General features: G+C 48.2%; 1 non-coding gene across 1 annotated transcript; it reads right to left on the bottom strand.

The window, feature by feature from the left end:
• Positions 1-775: 775 nt before the first annotated feature.
• TRNAQ-UUG (transfer RNA glutamine (anticodon UUG)) lies at positions 776-847 on the bottom strand. Its single transcript has one exon. It is a non-coding gene; the product is annotated as a tRNA-Gln (tRNA).
• Between the last annotated feature and the right edge of the window lie 5103 nt (positions 848-5950).

Genomic DNA, 5950 nt, shown 5'->3' on the forward strand with positions numbered 1-5950 from the left:
AGGGAGGTATCGTGGTATCCAACCATGCCTACTACGCGGACCCGCGGTGGAGGGGAATCCTCGGGCGACGGCTCCCACACCATGGGTGAGGAACCTAGCAGCGGTTCGCTTAGCAGCGGGGGGGCGATTGATGATGTTAGCCCGGCCGTAAGCATCATCGAGGGAGGGATCTCGGGGGCTAGCGACCCCAACACTTGTGTTGCAGCAGTCGAAACGTCGTGAGAATTTTTATTGTTTTATATTTCTATTATTTTATTATTTCCCTTCTACGTGATGACTTTACCGAACGAACCAAGAAGATGACTCTCTGCAGTCACGAAAGAAGCTTTACATCGAAATCCTCCCAGGTCCGTCGCCATCTCTCGCGGCCCCAGTGCCGCGCTAATCGTCCGTCTCACTCCTCCCAACGCGCGCGGGCCGAGCTCAGACGAGATTGGGCGCATTCAGGGTGATACGGTCGTAGGCCATGCTTGCAGAGACCTGACGCACATTCATATGTAAAGATCAAGATTCGACTCTACTGCGGGAGGTCAACAATCATGAAAACGTTTATTCTGGACTCCTGGTTGAGCCCCGAAAGAGTGGCATTAAACGTGCATAAATATATATTATATATATATATATTTATGCACGACAGACAGACAAAAAATCCCTGATGGGCAGTGTGGAACATATTGTTCCTACCTATATAACGAAAAATCTGTTTAAATAATTACTAAGAACTCGTGATCCCAATTATTGAAACAACTACCAAAAGCATTTTTTAAACATGACTTGGTTCCACCGAGATTTGAACTCAGATCGCAGGATTCAAAGTCCTGAGTGCTAACCATTACACCATGGAACCTTCACACAGAAACCTTGTTACACAGTCAACACGAGAGTGGGTTCAATCAATTGAGGGTGGGGCTGGGTGGGGAGGGGCTGGGTGGGAGGGGCTGGGTGGGAGGGAAGGGGCTTGTGCCCGCCCTCACAGTGGGGCACATGTGCTGGGGCTCAATGTGCAGGATGAGTGTGTTTGCTGCCCCTCCAGTCACTTGCGACTCAGCAGCTCGCTGAGCATCTGGCTGTGACGCTGCTGAATGTGGAGCAGCTCTGCAAGAGAGGCGAACAGCTTCTTCTTGACACGACCGCCGCCATCAGCACCACCGGCAGTGTCAGCGTGGGCTGCGTGACGTCGTTTGGACGCTTGCCGAGGAGCAGCAGCAGCAGTAGCAGCAGCAGTAGCTTGCTCCGCTCGCTCCAGGTCATGTCCCAGCGGCTGCACCTGCAGCTGGTCCCACTGCAGCTTCTCCTGATCCAGCTTCTCCTGCTGCAGCTGCAGCTTCTCCTGCTGCAGCTGCAGCTTCTCCTGCTGCAGCTGCAGCTTCTCCTGCTGCAGCTGCAGCTTCTCCCACTGCAGCTGCAGCTTGTCCTGATCCAGGTCCAGCTTCTCCTGCTGCAGCTGCAGCTTCTCCTGCTGCAGCTGTAGCTTCTCCTGCTGCAGCTGCAGCTTGTCCTGATCCAGGTCCAGCTTCTCCTGCTGCAGCTGCAGCTTCTCCTGCTGCAGCTGCAGCTTCTCCTGCTGCAGCTGCAGCTTGTCCTGATCCAGGTCCAGCTTCTCCTGCTGCAGCTGCAGCTTCTCCTGCTGCAGCTGTAGCTGGTCCCACTGCAGCTGCAGCTTCTCCTGCTGCAGAAGAGAACAAAGGAGCTCTAGGTAATACACTCCCATATTCATCATCATCCATCACCCATCATCATCATCATTCAGTAACAAGCGCCATCAGCAGCAGCAGCACCATCGCTGTCCTTGAAACTGATTGGTCCACACCAGAGACAGCTTTCTTTAGAGCCCAGGGCAATGCATACATGATCAGAGTATAGTTGTTTTTTTTGTTTGCATTTGACTGCAAGTTTTTGTGGTTAATGTCAACGTGATTCCTTGCAAAATGTGTCAGTTTTGTTTGCCAGAAAAAAGGGGAAAACGCCCATGAGTGTATGTGGGTACTGGTGTAGTGGTGTTAACTACTCGCTGTTCGCAAACTGTGAGAGCAGATCAATCAATCGGTCAGGGTCAAATGGGGTGAGGTAGGATCCAAACGCCAGATTGGGAAGGACCAATCGGAGGGTCCCGCAAGGTGGCCGGGGATTGGACAACCCGGCCACGAACAGGTATAAAAGCCGGAGCGCTGAGAGCTCTTGGCCAGTTCTGCTACACGAAGACCCAAGTCGGCCAAAGACGTCTAGGAGCCTGGACCAAGCCCTCCAGCCCTTATCAGGGCTAGGGTTCAGAGTAACCAGTGGTCGGGGAGAGATCCCCTAGGTCCAGCCAGAGGACGCTGGGAGAGCAGGGAGATTAGACAGCCTGCAAGGTCCGGAGGCTTGTACCTTCTGCGGGTAACGGGTGAGGGGACCATATACCCCTTAGTGTGATAGGGACTGTGTGTTAAGATAATAAATGGTGTGTGCCATAAATAAGTTTAGAAGTCTGTTCTTACAATTCTAGATTTGAAGCTTTCGTGACTGCAATGATTCATATTCTTAGGTTTTTTCGGTAAAGTCACCAGGTAGGTAAAAATATCAAAAAGTAAAATAAAATAAAAAACGTCGTGATTTTTATTTTATTTTACTTTTTAATGTTTTTACCTACCTGGTGACTTTACCGAAAAAACCTAAGAATCTGTCCTTACAACACTACACTGGCAAAGGAGGTCCCGTGATGTAATCAGGATGCCCCACCCCTCATCCCTCCTCACCACACCGAAGACAGCAGCAGCTGCTGCTGCTTCTGCTGGAGGAGGAGGTGTAGGTCGTCAAAATGTCATCGAAATCCCGGAGTCGGACAAACCGCACGGGGTGGTTGGACATCGCAATTGGCGGTTTTTAGAAACAAACAAAAATTCAACGGGAAAAGTTCGAAGCTTTGCTAGATCCATCTTCTTGGTTCTTTCGGTAAAGTCACGTAGAAGGGAAGTAATAAAATAATAAAAATAAAACATCATTATTTTATTATGTTTTATTTTTATTATTCTATTACTTCCCTTCTACGTGACTTTACCGAAAGAACCAATAAGATGAATCCCTGCAGTCACGAAAGCTTTAAATCGAAACTTTGCTAGATCCTCAACCTCAGGATGCCAAATGATAACTCGATAACAAGGTGCACGGATTGCTGGCGATACAGACGGGGAACGGAGGTTAAAACCCTCGGAATCGCCTTGGGTAACAACTTCATGGTATATAGCACAGATGTTGGCCAAGCATTAACCAAATGGTAATTATTCTTTGGTTCTTTCGGTAAAGTCACGTATAAAGATAAAATAATAAATTAAATTAAATAATAGCATACGACGTTTCGATTGCAACACAAGCAATCATCAGGTATAAATTAAATAGAAACACAAATCTAGTCTACTTAGAAAAAAAAATGTAATACAACAGAGAGTCGGATAACATAACAGTCAACACCCTATCTGGTTGATTACGTTCTTCCTGAGAATGCTAAATTTGAGAGAGAGACAGACATATAAGAGAGAGACAGACATATAAGCAGACAGATATCACAGAGTGATATCTGAGTGATATCTGTCTGCTTATATGTCTGTCTATATGTTTCTGGTTCTGTGTTTAATCTCTCTCTCAAATTTAGCATTCTCAGGAAGAACGTAATCAACCAGGTAGGGTGTTGACTGTTATGTTATCCGACTCTCTGTTGTATTACATTACATTTCTAAGTATAATAGATTTGTGTTTCTATTTAATTTATACCTGATGATGATTGCTTGTGTTGCAATCGAAACGCGGTAGTATGCTAGTATTTAATTTATTTTATTATTTTATCTTTATACGTGACTTTACCGAAAGAACCAAAGAATAATTCCTGCAGTCACGAAAGCTCCAAATTAAGTTAAAATGGTAATTATGAAAGTATCAGGCCTGGGGTCGTTCACAAGAGATGCAATGCAACACAGGTCAATGCGACACACCACCAAGACACAATACATTCCATAGGATCAGAGCCTCTCCAACCACCTTTGTCTTCCCGCAGCTCACACAGCAGCACAGTAAGTCATTGTATGTAGGGGGGGGGGCTCCCCCTAATATCAAACAGCACGCGAGGATGACTCTGAGCCGTGACGGGGGTGCTGTAGAAAACTGCTCGTGGCGCAACTTTGAGTCACTTGCAGAAGTCGAAACTGCGGACAGTGACACGGTACGGGAGATGGGGACGAGGCAGTAGGGGGAGAGAGAGATGGGGAGAGAGAGATGGGGAGAGAGACTTTAAAACAACTTTTATTGCCGCCAGCAGCAAAAGCAAACAAACGTTACATATCGTTACAAATCCACGTGCTGTGGTGCTGAAAGCACCGCACACAACACAAAAGAAAAAAAGTCACGTGGTTGTGTGGAGAGAGAGAGATGGGGAGAAAGAGATGAGGAGAGAGATGGGGAGAGAGATGGGGAGAGAGAGAGATGGGGGGCAGGGGGGTTATCAACTCACTTCCAGCGGAGATTTTAAATGTTCCATGGCTCCACCTGCTCGTTTTCACTTGAGAAGAGGAGATGCCACCACCACCATCTCTGTGTGTGTGTGAGGGGTGTCGTGTGACCATTGGGTGTTCAAAGTGCCCAAGCCCATCGCCTTAATTAGCTGAGTGGTTAATTGCTGTAGCAGGTGGCGCGTGAGTGTTTAAATGGTTTAGCCCATCCACGTGTCTCCACTTATCACCTTCATTAGCAGCATCATCAACAGCAACATCATCATTAGCAGCATCATCAGCAGCAGCATCATCATCAGCATAATCATCATCAGCAGCATCGTCAAAGCAGCAACATCATCAGCAGCATCATCAAAGCAGCATCATCAACAGCAGCAACATCATCAGCAGCATCATTAACAGCAGCATCATCAACAGCAGCATCATCAAAGCATCATCATCAACAGCAGCATCATCATCAGCAGCAACATCATCATCAGCAGCATCATCATCAACAGCAGCAACATCATCATCATTAGCATCATCATCAACAGCAGCAGCATCATCAACAGCAGCAACATCATCATCAGCAGCATCATCAGCAGCATCATCAGCAGCAGCAACATCATCATCATTAGCATCATCATCAACAGCAGCATCATCATCAACAGCAGCAACATCATCATCATCAACAGCAGCATCATCATCAGCAGCATCATCAACAGCAGCAACATCATCATCATCAGCAGCATCATCATCAGCAGCATCATCAGCAGCAACATCATCATCAACATCATCATCATTAGCATCATCAGCAGCAACATCATCATCAACATCATCATCATTAGCATCATCATCAACAGCAGCAGCATCATCAAAGCAGCATCATCAACAGCAGCAACATCATCATCATTAGCATCATCAGCAGCATCATCATCAGCAGCATCATCAGCAGCAGCATCATCAAAGCAGCATCATCAACAGCAGCAACATCATCATTAGCATCATCATCAGCAACGTCATCATCAGCAGCATCATCAGCAGCAGCATCATCAGCAGCAGCATCATCAAAGCAGCATCATCATCATCAGCGTGAGTAGGTTAAACATTGAGTTTTGTAAGGGCACCACGGGGTGACCAGCCCCTCCCACCCTCCCCTCCCCACCCAGCCCCTCCCCACCCAGCCCCTCCCCACCCAGCCCCACCCTCCCCACCCAGCCCCACCCTCCCCACCCAGCCCCACCCTCCCCACCCAGCCCCTCCCCAGCTTCCCCTTCCCACCCAGCCCCACCCCACCCATTTTTGGATGCACTTCGGACGGACGGACGGACGGACACAATAACCCCCTGTGGGCTGGTGGAACCAGGAGGTTCCTGCCGGTACCAAGATTCTGATTCTGAGCCCCACCTGCGTTTGCTCTTTGCCAGCTCTTGCTGACGGACAGAGCTGAAGCGTTGCGAGAAGAAGCTGCAGAGCTGCTGGCCGTGCCCGCT

This window comes from Lethenteron reissneri, unplaced genomic scaffold, assembly GCF_015708825.2.
Source record: "Lethenteron reissneri isolate LAM-NWPU_2019-01 unplaced genomic scaffold, ASM1570882v1 scaffold_1548, whole genome shotgun sequence".
In the NCBI taxonomy this organism is placed as follows: Eukaryota; Metazoa; Chordata; class Hyperoartia; order Petromyzontiformes; family Petromyzontidae; genus Lethenteron; species Lethenteron reissneri.